We start from the raw sequence: 14,966 nt of genomic DNA, 5'->3' as shown, positions 1-14,966 counted from the left end.
GGGCGGGATCGCTGGCTCTGGATTTCACCCAAACCGGCGCTAAACGAGATCCTGGGGGCGCGACTGGACCTATTTTCGGTCACCGACGCTAAAAATTCGCCTGGAGGGGGAGGGCTGTTGGGGGCCCGGCTGAAGATGCTCTTAGTCTTGGTTGATCGACTCCACAGAGTAACAGAGTAGGTGGCACCAGCGTCGTGGGATGGGACGACAGTACGCCATGGCCACGACCTGCGCGTTCCGCAGGAAGATGTGGCTGGCAGGATGGAGTCAAGCTGCCGTATGGCGGATCCCAGATGCTGATGCCCCGTCCGTGTCCTGTCGCGCAGCCTTGGGGAAGAATGTGGTGGATATGATTCTTGCCATGTACCGGCCTCCATGTCCGTCCTTAATGATGAGCTTGGGGCGTATTTGGTTACATTGCCAATCGAGCCTGATCCGGCGAGTCTGGCTCTAGTATTTCTTACTGGAACATACAGTGACACAGTTGTATCACTGATAGATCCAGATAACCTCCTAGCTACAATGTTATTGAACTTTGAACAAGACTGCATACGAACTGAGTGGGTCAACGATGATTTTAGCTGGATATGTACAATTATCAGGTATCACGAAATACTGAGAGGCACCAATGTTGAACAGAACAATTCAGAAAAAAATGAGGTGGCAATATTTGGGACAGAAGAAACACGCACAAAAAGATACAGAGATCAGCCACGTTTGGGACTGAATATTCCTAGAAAACTGGTCAAGCAGTGGGCTTTTGTTTTTGGGCATAGAAATGATGGACAAAACAAAATTTCATAGAACTAACCGAAATCACTCACATGAAGCTATCGCAAACACATTACCTCGCTTACTTTCTTGGGTTTTTTTTTTTTTTTTTTTGCAGAAACACTTACTTTCTTGGTAGCTGCTACGAGTAGATTCTGTCGGCAGAGCGAGATCCACGAGCAGGTGGCATCGTCGCCTTGCCAGGGCAACTCCAGCTTCGGGTGGCCTGGAAGCCGAGCTAAACGCTGAGGGGCGCACCACGCACGGATCCACGTTAGGCTTTGTTCTGTTGGTGGGCATCTAATCCACTAGAGGATTCAATCCACCCAGGGGTTGGGAGATCCCCACTCCCTCGCCCATTCAATTCTTGATTCCCCTCAAGGAACTCCCTCAGTTTTTGTACGGTTAACGCATCCCTCAGTTCATTTTCTAACTGAAAATTTCTGAATCAAAGACAAACTACTGAGCTACCAAGGTCCATGTCAAGAAATAATTTGTAACTAATTCTAATCAAAATCTAGCAGTTGGCATTCAAATGTAAGTTTTTCATACAGGTGAACAAGATTATCTCGAAAGCCATAGCTAAGAACTCAAGGTTTTATTATCCTTCACATAAGCAAAAAAGTAAAGCAGATAAAAAAAGGCAACTAGTGAGCTACAATAGATTCATACACACAGATATTTATATCGGACGAGCCAACAATAAAATGGAGACATACATATTACAGAACCAACTCATTTCCTCCAAAAGATCTCTAAATAATTTTTGCCCCTGAGGAGAAACTGTGTCAACACCAAAACTTTCCCCATTTGCATCAAATTACCGAACCATAATAAGGCACATATCGTTAACTTAGAATAGTATGCTTTTAGGCCAACATCCTACCTCAGAAACGCAAATGAGACATGCAAACTTGATTTGCCTCAGAAAGCTGCATCACTGACATTAGCGTCTTGCACAGCCAGTTTCAATTGATTCACTGATCTGATTCACTCAATAAATTCAATTCAGAAATGGATTCACTGATCATTTCTCTTCCCATAATACCTTATATGATAAAAATTCATGAACGGGAAGCAATTGCATATAAGTTACCTGTACAGATTTCATGTACAGTGCCTTTCAATGTGGAACATAAATTTGACTGTTAATTCCATCTTTGTTGGCTCAGCCAACCATGTCACAAAACCATTTGTAACTGTCTCTAACTAAAATCTAGCAGTCGGCATTCTAATAATCTAATGTATGTTTTTCATACAGGTAAAACAGATCATCTCAAAACTGACAGCAAAAAAGTTATGTTGTGTTATCAGTTCCATTTTGAATGAAATAAAATTGGGAACTCTGCTCCTTAAGTCGAAAAAAACTCAAAGCTTTATCATTCTTCACATAAGCCAGACATTAAAGTAAGCGATAAAAAAGGAAACCAGTGAGCTACCATGGTTCATACGTACTTATATCAGACCAGCCAACCAATACATTGGAGACATAGTACACTTTATAGAACCAACTCACTCCCTCCAAAAGATGTCTGAAAACTAAAAGACACGGCACCCTCATCTCAGGAAAGTAATTAGATAGTACCTAACCAGGATAGACATGCGAAATTACCAAGACATAATTTCCTTCTCGAACCAAATATAAGGCATTCGCCTCGAAAGATCTATCAGAACTGAAGGATAAGCAGTAGCTCATACCAAGTTGGCGTACTAAATTTTGCAGGACTTGACACTTCTCTCAAACATCTCTACAAAGAGACCAGGAAAAGATCTTTTGAGGTGCACATACCCTTGGCTTGCGATCACATCATCCATTCTATTCGAAGAGAGCATAAATTCAATGCAAGCATCTTTGAGGTCGCTGCAATGATGCTGGTCAGCTAGAGCTAAGATGGTCGCCACGGTCTCAACGTCAAGACACTTGCATAGCATCCCTTCACATATCCTCTTCATCCTTTCCATCGCATACTTATCTGCAGCCACGAGTAAGTGCTTAACCATTTCTCGTTTGTCATCATCATCAAGATCGTCCATGGAAGGCATTGTGTCCGTGTAGATGAAGTGAAGAAATGCCTTGAAAACAGCAGGCTGCATTTCATCAATAGTTATGTCCTGCGCCCCTTTGTCCGCCATAGGCCCGTATAATTCCGCGTCGAAGACCGCCGATCGCATGGCAAGCAAATTCTTATGAGCTGGAAAAACCTCCCCTTGCACCTTGAACGTCACGTCCGCTCCTTTCTTCCCCTCTAGCAATGTTGCAAGATTATCCAAAAGGTCGGAGGGCGGCACAGGGACCTCAATTGTTCCCTTGGTGACACTGACCTTGCACTCGATCACCAGACAATCGTTCCGCAGGTAGAACGACTCGTTTTCAACAGTGGTCTTCATGAACTTTGGTATGCCCCAAAGTGACTTTTGACTGTTAAACGCTAGTGGCTCTTTGCCGTAGTGCAGCGTAATCGACCGCCCGGTAACCAGATCCACAAGCATCCAGTTGTAGAGCGCCCTCGCTTCTGCGTTCTTGGTCAGGAGCTTGAGGAAGACAGAGACGTAACCTTCACAGTCGTCGTTTTTTCCGTCGGGGTAGTACCAGATGCACCAGTCGTAGCCGCCGATGGAGAACACCGGGGAACGGAGGTATTTGCCTCTACCGAGGCCCTTGTGCAGGCTGTAGCCGGCGATCTCGAACGCGACCGTGGCCTCCGCCGTCTCTGCACCTCCACGGCACCCACGATATTGAACTCTGCGATGCTGCCATTGTGGGAGTTGGGAGGAGAACGGGGGTCGGCGCGGTTGGAGCTCTCGATTAAGGCTGGCGGCGATTGAGGAGGCGGTATTGCCTCCGAGAGGAACCGGGGAGCGGCGGCGCGACAAGAAGCTGAGCGGCCAGATTTGGGGAGGTTCGAGACGAGGGTTTGGAAATTACTTGACCAGTTGGGCCTACCGAGCAAGTCAAATTCAGCCCAAAAGTGAAGGGCAACTACTAGTATATGAAATTGTATAGATTCTCAAAAACAAAAAAAGTATATGAAATTGTATGTGAAAGTTCTTTTATAAGGAAGACCAAGTTGTGCACGGGCACCATGGTGGTGCCCGTTTTTTTTTAAAAAAGAACTGTTTTCTACAATTCTAAAAAAAACTATTTTCTACAGCGCAAAAAGAAAATGATTTTTTTTGTAAACATACACGCACATGTATATTTCGTATGTGCAAAACTTCACAACATTTTACTTTCGCACATCACGTACAATGAAAAGACAAATATGTATTTTTAAATGGGCCTCTTTTTTTGGGCTTTTTTTGTACAACTTACAAATTAATTTTTTTCAAAACAAAATTTTATGGATCCATAGTGAACACGTGCAAGTTTCCACAGATTTTTTTAACTTCTAAATATGTTTTTTTATAAAGGGCACCATGGTGCCTGTGCCTGTGCATCACTATTTCGCTCCCAGACTATGATGGACTATACTAATTGTAAAACAGAGTTACAATCCGGAGGATCACCAGTCCAACTACTGGATAACTTACTACGAAAACTGAAATTAGCTAGTACATGTGTCGCTTGATTAGCTGAACGATAACAATGCTTGAATTTGACCTTCCCAATCGTAGCTCCAATGTCAACACATTATGCAAAGATTACAGACACCGCATCCCACCATCTTGTTTGCCTAGTATAAAAATTGATCACATCTTGGGAGTTGGACTCCGCCTCCACACAATAGAAATCTAAAGTGCTTGTCGGTACCATCTCTCATAGTCATTGTCTCGGTTGTCACTACATCTGCTGCATATGGAACAAGTTTGTACTGGGCCGCTAGGAACTTACCTTGATCATCCTGAAGAATAATTGCCATTGTACCTGCACCTTTGTCTTCAAAGTATGCAGCATCAACATTCAATTTTATAAAGTTTAGCAAAGGTTGGAGCCATTTCTGCTCTAGTGTAGTAGAATTCTTTGAGAAGGCTTTCTGAAAGTTGCTTGCAATGGGTAGGACCGACATGGGCCACCTCACCGGTGGTGTACATGTTTCATTATGCGTGATCCGATGACGAGTCCACCATAAGTACCAGCACTCGTCTGCCACAACTTGCTTGACATCAAGGCTTGGCATTAGTTGTAGAGGCGTGTCAGGGAGCAGCAGAATATGTTTCGACAACCGACCTTGATTGATCAACCATCGCTGTTGTAGAGATGAAGTCTCTCAAACTCAAACATTTCCAAAGTTCCTACGAGTGAATGCATTGGAAAAACAGGTGATGAATATCTTCGGAGTGTTAGAGATCGGGCAAGCTCCAATTGACCCTACATGGTGGTTTGCAAGTATAGCTTTCAAGGGCATGGTGCCATGGAGTAAAAGCTAGCACAAAATAGGAACTTTACTTGGAATTGAAAATTTCCAACGGGAGGTATATACTGGAAGAGTTGCAGAGCATCTCGATCACGCAAGGGTGTTTGCATGGACCCTGTAAGTATGTAATCATTGCACAGATAAGCAGATCGTACGAAAAAGAATCCTTTCTTTTCAGGGTGCCATGCAATGAAATCATAATTCAAGGGATTTTGTAGTTTATGCAAGCATCAATTGTATCTACTCAAAACATCTGTGAAGGTAACAAAGTAGAGAAATCCACCGCGCCCCAGTATACTCATTGAACTGCATACATCTAAACATATGATTTCCAAAAAGTCACTCGTCTGTTCCATATGGCATGTGAACGGCGTCCTAGTCAATTTTCCCATCAAACAAGACTCACAATTTTCAAATGAATCAAAATCAAATGAATCCAAAAGTCAATCACTATGGGGTTTTTTCATCTATTTCTTTCCGATATGACCAAGATGCTAGTGCCACAAAAATGTGGTATTCGTATTATCAGTCCGTTCAAGACATTTAGCGTCAATAATGAAGATGAGATTCTCATTTTCAAGATTCATAATAAACAACCCATTCATAATAGGTGCACATCCATAAAATATATTATTCATATAGATCGAACAACCATTGTTCTCTGACTTCAATGAATAACCATCTCGCAATAAAGATGATCCTGATATAGTGTTCTTTCATAAGGATGGAACATAGTAACAATTACTAAGCCCTAATATAAATCCTGAAGGTAGATGTAGTGGTAGAACGTCGACGGCCTTGACAGTAACTTTTACTCCATTTCCCTACGTGCATCGTCACTTTGTTCTTTCTAGTCTTCTTGCCTCTATAGTCCTTGCATCGAGTTGCAAAATGTGAGCAACTGATTGGTATCTAATAACCAAGAATTACAGTGAGGGCCAGCATGGAACACATCAGTAACATGTATGACATTCATACCTGAGATGGATTGTCCAGTCATCTTCTTCTCTGCCAAAAACCTCTTGCAGTTTCTCTTCCAGTGTCCCTTTTGCTTACAAAAGAAACATTCAGACTCAGTGTTAGAACCGGCGCCTCCCTTGGATTTTCCAGAAGCATCGGTCTTACTATTCTTCTTAGAGTTGCCCTTTTTCTTAAACCGTGTCATTTTGTTCACCATCATCACATGATTGGTGTCCTTCTGTATCCCAATTTCAGCAGTCTTGAGCATGTTGAACAATTCATTCACTCTTGTCCAGCACATTCATGTTATCATTCACGATGAAGCCGTTGAAGCTTGGCAGGAGTGTTGATAAGACAAGATCAGTGTCGAAATCAATGGGGATTGTAAAACCAAGAGCTTCCAATCTCTGTCAGTACCCAGCTAACTTGAGTATGTGTTGGCTCACTGAACTTCCTTCAGCCATCTTGTAATCAAACATAGCCTTAGATATTGCATATCTTTTAGACCTTGCGTGTTGCTAAAACAAAGCTTTAAGTTCCGTGATGATCTCATAAGCACCATAGTTTCAAAAATGCTTTCGAAGTTTTGTTTCGATGGTTGCAAGCATGATGCATTATACTGCGATATTATTATCAATTTTGGAATAATAAACACTTTTATCATCCTAAGTGGCGTTTTCTCTAGGGGCTTGTAGAAGAGTTGCTTGTAGAACATATTCTTTCTTAGCACTCTTGAGAAAAATTCTCAGATTGCGGAACCATTCAGCAAAGTTGTTTCTAGATGCACTCAGCTTTTCTTTATCAAGCATAGGTGCTAAATTTAAGGTGGTGTTTCATGCCATTATCTACAACATATAATTGCAAGGTCATTTAGACATTGTTCAAAATTAATGCAACTCATATTAACTATTAGCTAGAGTGTGCTCCCACTAACATCAATACCTCTCATAATTGATTACTAGTGATTCAAGATCCATGACTCACTTACTGCCCATTGATGTAACATCACTGATGAGTAGTAGTGAGACTGGTAGGTCAACACATCAACCATATCTCCATATGACTCTTGTTCATCTTTTGATGGGCGTGTTCCGAGATCAAGACGTTCTTTCTCTATCATCAAGCCAACCGAATGTACTTGCTACATGAATGATTCATGCCCGTCTTATACTACCTCACATCTATAATACCCATGTGACATGGCGTATTTGAAGGAAATATTTTAGACGATGCTACAATTGTATGAACACTATCAAATTGATATTTTAAGTGAGAGGTCACCCTAATAAACAACTACTGCGCAAACAAGGTGCATGAAAACGGATTAGCATCATATGCAATTCATAGTTTAGTGATGTGGTATAGCCCTTTTCAATGAAGAAGTTTGCAATGTCTCTGCGATCTTCTTCAACCTTTTCCATGCCATAGAACCCCTTCTTCATGTTGGGAAATGTTGCATGGAAAACAAAAAAATGTACGCACACGCAAAGATCTATCCATGGAGATTGATGCGGCTTGAAGTGACGTTGATATTTCCCCAAAGAGGAATGGATGATGCGGCACAGTAGCGGTAGGTATTTCCCTCAGTGATGAGACCAAGGTTATCGAACCAGTAGGAGAACCAAGCAACACTACGTAAACAACACATGCACACAAATAACAAATACTCGCAACCCGGCGTGTTAAAGGGCTTGTCAATCCCTTTCGGGCAACGGCGCTAGAAATTGGCAAACGGACGTGAGAGAGTTGTAAATATTGATAGATCGAACACCAAATAAGATAAAGTGCAGCAAGGTATTTTTTTATTTTTGGTTTAATAGATCTGAAAATAAAAGCAAAGGAAAATAGATCACAAAGGCAAAATATATTAAGAAGAGACCCGGGGGCTGTAGGTTTCACTAGTGGCTTCTCTCAAGAAAAATAGCAAATGGTGGGTGAACAAATTACTGTTGGGCAATTGATAGAACTTCAAATAATCATGAAGATATCTAGGCAATGATTATTACATAGGCATCACGTCTAAGATTAGTAGATCGACTCCTGCCTGCATCTACTACTATTACTCCACACATCGACCGCTATCCAGCATGCATCTAGTGTATTAAGTTCATGGAGAAACAGAGTAATGCAATAATAATGATGACATGATGCAGACAAGATCTATTTATGTAGAAATAGACCCCGTCGTTTTATCCTTAGTAGCAATGATACATACGTGTCGGTTCCCCTTCTGTCACTGGGATCAAGCACCGTAAGATCGAACCCACTATAAAGCACCTCTTCCCATTGCAAGATAAATAAATCAAGTTGGCCAAACGAAACCCAAATATCAGAAAAGAAATACAAGGATATAAGAAATCATGCATATAAGAGATCAAAGAAGACTCAAATAACTTTCATGGATAAAAAGATAGATCTGATCATAAACTCAAAGTTCATCGGATCCCAACAAACACACCGCAAAAGAGTTACGTCATATGGATCTCCAAGATACCATTGTATTGATAATCAAATAAGAGAGAGGAAGCCATCTAGCTACTAACTACGGACCCGTAGGTCTACAAAGAACTACTCACACATCATCGGAGAGGCACCAATGGAAGTGGTGAACCCCTCTGTGATCGTGTCTAGATTGGATCTGGTGGTTCTGGTCTCTACATCGGCTGGAATAAAATTTCGTCGACTCCCCTAGGGTTTCTGGAATATTGGGGTATTTATAGAGAAAGAGTCAATTCAGGGGGCACCCGAGGTGGTAACAACCCACCTGGGCGTGCCTGGGCCCCCATGTGCGCCCTGGTGGGTTGTGCTCCCCTCGGAGCACCCCCCCAGGTGCTGCTTTGGTCCATTGGGTGCCTTCTGGTCCATAAAAAATTCTCCGTGAAGTTTCGCTGCGTTTGGACTCTGTTTGGTACTGATATTCTGCGATGTAAAAAAACATGCAAAAAATAGGAACTGGCACTTGGTGATAACCTACAAGTATAGGGGATCAATTGTAGCCTCTTTCGATAAGTAAGAGTGTCAAACCCAATGAGGAGCTCAAGGTAGAACAAATATTCCCTCAAGTTCTATCGACCACCGATACAACTCTACGCACACTTAATGTTCGCTTTACCTAGAACAAGTATGAAACTAGAAGTACTTTGTAGGTGTTGTTGGATAGGTTTGCAAGAATATAAGGAGCACCTAAATAAATTCTAGGGGTGATACATCTCCAACGTATCTATAATTTTTTATTGTTCTATGCTATTATATTATCTGTTTTGGATGTTTAATGGGCTTTATTATACACTCTTATATTATTTTTGGGACTAACCTACTAACCGGAGGCCTAGTGCAAATTGCTGGGGTTTTTTCCTATCTCAGTGTTTCGCAGAAAAGGAATATCAAATGGAATGCAAACGGAATGAAACCTTCGGGAGAGTGATTTTTGGAACAAACTCAATCCAGGAGACTTGGAGTGGACGTCAAGGAAGCAGCGAGGAGGGTACGAGGCAGGGGGGCGCGCCCCAGGGGGGTGGGCACACCCCCCACCCTCGTGGGCCCCTCGTGGCTGAAGGAAATATGCCCTAGAGGCAATAATAAAGTTGTTATTTATATTTCCTTATATCATGATAAATGTTTATTATTCATGCTAGAATTGTATTAGCCGGAAACTTAGTACATGTGTGAATACATAGACAAACAGAGTGTCACTAGTATGCCTCTACTTGACTAGCTCGTTGAATCAAAGATGGTTAAGTTTGATACATCTCCAACATATCTATAATTTATGAAGTATTCATGCTATTATATAATCCATCTTGGATGTTTAATGGGCTTTACTATGCATTTTTATATTATTTTCAGGACTAACCTATTAACCCAGAGCCCAGTGCCAGTTTCTGTTTTTCCCTTGTTTCAGTGTTTCGCAGAAAAGGAATATCAAACGGAGTCCAAACGGAATGAAACTTTCGGGAGCGTGATTTTTGGAACGAACGTGATCCAGGAGACTTGGAGTTGAAGTCAGGGAAGCTTCGAGGTGCCCCCCTGGGCGCGCCCCCCACCCTCGTGGGCCCCTCGTGGGTCCCCTGACCGACTTCTTTCGCCCTAGATCAGGAGTTCCGCTAAAACCATCGGGGAACAAAATAGATCAGGAGTTCCGCCGCCGCAAGGCTTTGTTGCCACCAAAAACCAATCGGGACCCTGTTCCGGCACCCTGCCGGAGGGGGGATCCCTCACCGGTGGCCATCTTCATCATCCCGGCGCTCTCCATGACGAGGAGCGAGTAGTTCACCCTCGGGTCTGAGGGTATGTACCAGTAGCTATGTGTTTGATCTCTCTCTCTCTCGTGTTCTTGAGGTGGTACGATCTTGATGTATCACGAGCTTTGCTATTATAGTTGGATCTTCTGATGTTTCTCCCCCTCTACTTGAAGGAAATATGCCCTAGAGGCAATAATAAAGTTATTATTTATTTCCTTATTTCATGATAAATGTTTATTATTCATGCTAGAATTGTATTAACTGGAAACATAATACTTGTGTGACTACATAGACAAACAGAGTGTCACTAGTATGCCTCTACTTGACTAGCTCGTTAATCAAAGATGGTTATGTTTCCTAACCATGGACAAAGAGTTGTTATTTGATTAATGGGATCACATCATTAGGAGAATGATGTGATTGACTTGACCCATTCCGTCAGCTTAGCACTTGATCGTTTAGTATGTTGCTATTGCTTTCTTCATGACTTATACATGTTCCTATGACTATGAGATTATGCAACTCTCGTTTACTGGAGGAACACTTTGTGTGCTACCAAACGTCACAACATAACTGGGTGATTATAAAGGTGCTCTACAGGTGTCTCCGAAGGTACTTGTTGGGTTGGCGTATTTTGAGATTAGGATTTGTCACTCCGATTGTCAGAGAGGTATCTCTGGGCCCACTCGATAATGCACAACACTTAAGCCTTGCAAGCATTACAACTAATGAGTTAGTTGCGGGATGATGTATTACGGAAGGAGTAAAGAGACTTGCCGGTAACGAGATTGAACTAGGTATTGAGATACCGACAATCGAATCTCGGGCAAGTAACATACCGATGACAAAGGTAACAACGTTGTTATACGGTTTGACCGATAAAGATCTTCGTAGAATATGTGGGAGCCAATATGAGCATCCAGGTTCCGCTATTGGTTATTGACCGCAAACGTGTCTCGGTCATGTCTACATAGTTCTCGAACCCGTAGGGTCCGCACGCTTAAAGTTTGATGATGGTTATATTACGAGTTTATGTGTTTTGATGCACCGAAGATAGTTCGGAGTCCCGGATGTGATCACGGACATGGCGAGGAGTCTCGAAATGATCGATACATGAAGATTGATATATTGGACGACTATATTCGGATAACGGAATGGTTCCGGGGGTTATGGGATATATACCGGAGTACCGGGAGGTTACCGGAACCCCCGGGGGTTTAATGGGCCTACATGGGCCTTAGTGGAGAAGAGGAGGGGCGGCCAGGGCAGGCCGCGCGCCCCCTTCCCCTCTAGTCCGAATTGAACAAGGAGGGGGGCGGCGCCGCCCTTTCCTTCCTCTCTCCCTCCTCCTTCCCCCTTCTCCTAATCCAACAAGGAAGGGAGGGAGTCCTACTCCCGGTGGGAGTAGGACTCCTCCTGGCGCGCCTCCTCCTGGCCGGCCACCTCTCCCCCCTTGCTCTTTTATATACGGGGGCAGGGGCACCCCATAGACACAACAATTGATCTCTTAGCCGTGTGCGGTGCCCCCTCCACCATAATCCACCTCGATTATATCATAGCGGTGCTTAGGCGAAGCCCTGAGTCGGTAGAACATCATCATCGTCACCACGCTGTCGTGCTGACGGAACTCTCCCTCAAAGCTCGGCTAGATCGGAGTTCGAGGGACGTCATCGAGCTGAACGTGTGCTGAACTCGGAGGTGCCGTGCGTTCGGTACTTGGATCGGTCGGATCGTGAAGACGTACGACTACATCAACCGCGTTGTGAACGCTTCCGCTTTCGGTCTACGAGGGTACGTGGACACACTCTCCCCTCTCGTTGCTATGCATCACCATGATCTTGTGTGTGCGTAGGAATTTTTTTGAAATTACTACGTTACCCAACAGTGGCATCCGAGCCTGGTTTTATGCGTAGATTTTATATGCATGAGTAGAACAAAAGTGAGTTGTGGGCGATACAAGTCATACTGCTTACCAGCATGTCATACTTTGGTTCGGCGGTATTGTTGGATGAAGTGTCCCGGACCGACATTACGCGTACGCTTACGCGAGACTGGTTCTACCGACGTGCTTTGCACACAGGTGTCTGGCGGGTGTCAGTTTCTCCAACTTTAGTTGAACCAAGTGTGGCTACGCCCGATCCTTGAGAAGGTTAAAACAACACTAACTTGACGAACTATCGTTGTGGTTTTTATGCGTAGGTAAGAACTGTTCTTGCTCAGCCCGTAGTAGCCATGTAAAACTTGCAACAACAAAGTAGAGGACGTCTAACTTGTTTTTGCAGGGCATGTTGTGATGTGATATGGTCAAGACATGATGCTAAATTTTATTGTATGAGATGGTCATGTTTTGTAACTGTCGTGGTTTGTCACGGCAGATGTCCTTAGTGTGAGGACTTAGTCGCGAGGCCAACGCATCTATGTGGTAGCTTGAGAGGGGTTGGGCGGAGTCGAGAGACGCAACATAAGACAAGGATTTAGACAGCTTCGGGCCCCGGGAAACATCATCCGGTAATAACCCTACATGTTGTTTGTGGCTAGGTCTCATTATGATGTGATGAGGGACTCACCGGTAAGCCGACTCTTTGTGTCTATCCCTAGAGATTGTTTCCTCTTGCCTGTCCCTTGATGTCTACTACACAACCTTCTTCTTGTAGACGTTGTTGGGCCTGCAAGTGCACAGGTTTGTAGGACAGTAGCAAATTTCCCTCAAGTGTATGACCTAAGGTTTATCAATCCGTAGGAGGCGTAGGATGAAGATGGTCTCTCTCAAGCAACCCTGCAACCAAATAACAAAGAGTCTCTTGTGTCCCCAACACACCCAATACAATGGTAAATTGTATAGGTGCACTAGTTCGGCGAAGAGATGGTGATACAAGTGCAATATGGATGGTAGATAAAGGTATTTGTAATCTGAAAACATAAAAACAGCAAGGTAACAAGTGGTAAAAGTGAGCACAAACCGTACTGCAATGCTAGGAAACAAGGCCTAGGGTTCATACTTTCACTAGTGCAAGTTCTCTCAACAATAATAACATAGATAGATCATATAAAAATCCCTCAACATGCAACAAAGAGTCACTCCAAAGCCACTAATAGCGGAGAACAAACGTAGAGATTATGGTAGGGTACGAAACCACCTCAAAGTTATACTTTCGGATCAATCTATAAAAGAGTTCGTACTAGAATAACACCTTAAGACACAAATCAACCAAAACCCTAATGTCACCTAGATACTCCATTGTCACCTCAAGTATCCGTGGGCATGATTATACGATATGCATCACACAATCTCAGATTCATCCAACCAACACAAAGTACTTCAAAGAGTGCCCCGAAGTTTCTACCGGAGAGTCAAGAACGTGTGCCAACCCCTATGCATAGGTTCATGGGCGGAACCCGCAAGTTGGTCACAAAAACATACATCAAGTGGCACATGATATCCCATTGTCACCACAGATAAGCACGACAAGACATACATCAAGTGTTCTCATAAAAGACTCAATCCGATAAGATAGCTTCAAAGGGGAAACTCAATTCATCACAAGAGAGTAGAGGGGGAGAAACATCATAAAATCCAACTACAATAGCAAACCTCGGGATACATCAAGATCGTGCCATAGAGGGAACACGAGAGAGAACACGAGAGAGAAAGAGAGAGAGAGAGAGAGAGAGAGAGAGAGAGAGAGAGATCAAACACATAGCTACTGGTACATACCCTCAGCCCCGAGGGTGAACTACTCCCTCCTCGTCATGGATAGCGCCGGGATGATGAAGATGGCCACCGGTGATGGGTTGCCCCTCTGGCAGGGTGACGGAACGGGCTCCCGAGAGGTTTTTGGTGGCTACAGAGGCTTGCGGAGGTGGAACTCCCGATCTATCTTCTGTTCTGGAAGTTTTACGATACGTAGGTATATATGGGTGCAAGGGGTACGTCGGTGGAGCTTCGGGGGGCCCGCGAGGCAGGGGGCGCACCCTAGGGGGTGGGCGCCCCCTCACCCTCGTGGCCAGCTCCCGTATCTTCTGACGTAGAGTCCAAGTGTATCCGGTGGCTTTCCTTCCAAAAATAACTTCTCCTTTTCCTCGAAACACTGAAATAGGCATAAAACAACAAATCTGGGCTGGGCCTCCAGTTAATAGGTTAGTCCCAAAAGTAATATAAAAGTGGAAAATTTAGCCCAATATTACCCAAAACAGTAGATAATATAGCATGGAGCAATCAAAAATTATAGATACGCTGGAGACGTATCATCCCTCTTGGGGAGCTGGGAAACATCATCCGGTAATAACCATACATGCTGTTTGTGGCTAGGTCTCATTATGATGTGATGAGGAAGTTGCCGGTAAGCCGGCTCTTTGTGTCTAGCCCTAGAGATTGTTTCCTCTTGCATGTCCCTCTTGGGGAGCCCTGCCCCTCCTTATATAAGTTAGAGGGGCGGGTTACATGTGCACTCCTAGTAGGACTAGGACTAACTTATTCTCTATTACAAGTCGGATACAAGTACAAGTCTTATTTCCTCGTAAAGGAAATATTCCTCATGCCTTCCGTCTTAAGCCGGCCCACAATAACATGAGCCAGCCTACTGGGCCTTGGGCCCCTGTCATCCATCTGACCCGCCGTCAGGGCCATCATTAAGTCGCC

General features: G+C 43.8%; 1 pseudogene; it reads right to left on the bottom strand.

The window, feature by feature from the left end:
- Window positions 1-2,243: 2,243 nt before the first annotated feature.
- On the bottom strand, window positions 2,244-3,644 carry LOC123042383 (BTB/POZ and MATH domain-containing protein 2-like; annotated as a pseudogene).
- Window positions 3,645-14,966: the final 11,322 nt, after the last annotated feature.

Source organism: Triticum aestivum, chromosome 2B (assembly GCF_018294505.1).
Source record: "Triticum aestivum cultivar Chinese Spring chromosome 2B, IWGSC CS RefSeq v2.1, whole genome shotgun sequence".
Taxonomy (NCBI): Eukaryota; Viridiplantae; Streptophyta; class Magnoliopsida; order Poales; family Poaceae; genus Triticum; species Triticum aestivum.
Note: the sequence above shows the minus strand (reverse complement) of the source record. Positions and strands in the feature narration are given on the sequence as shown.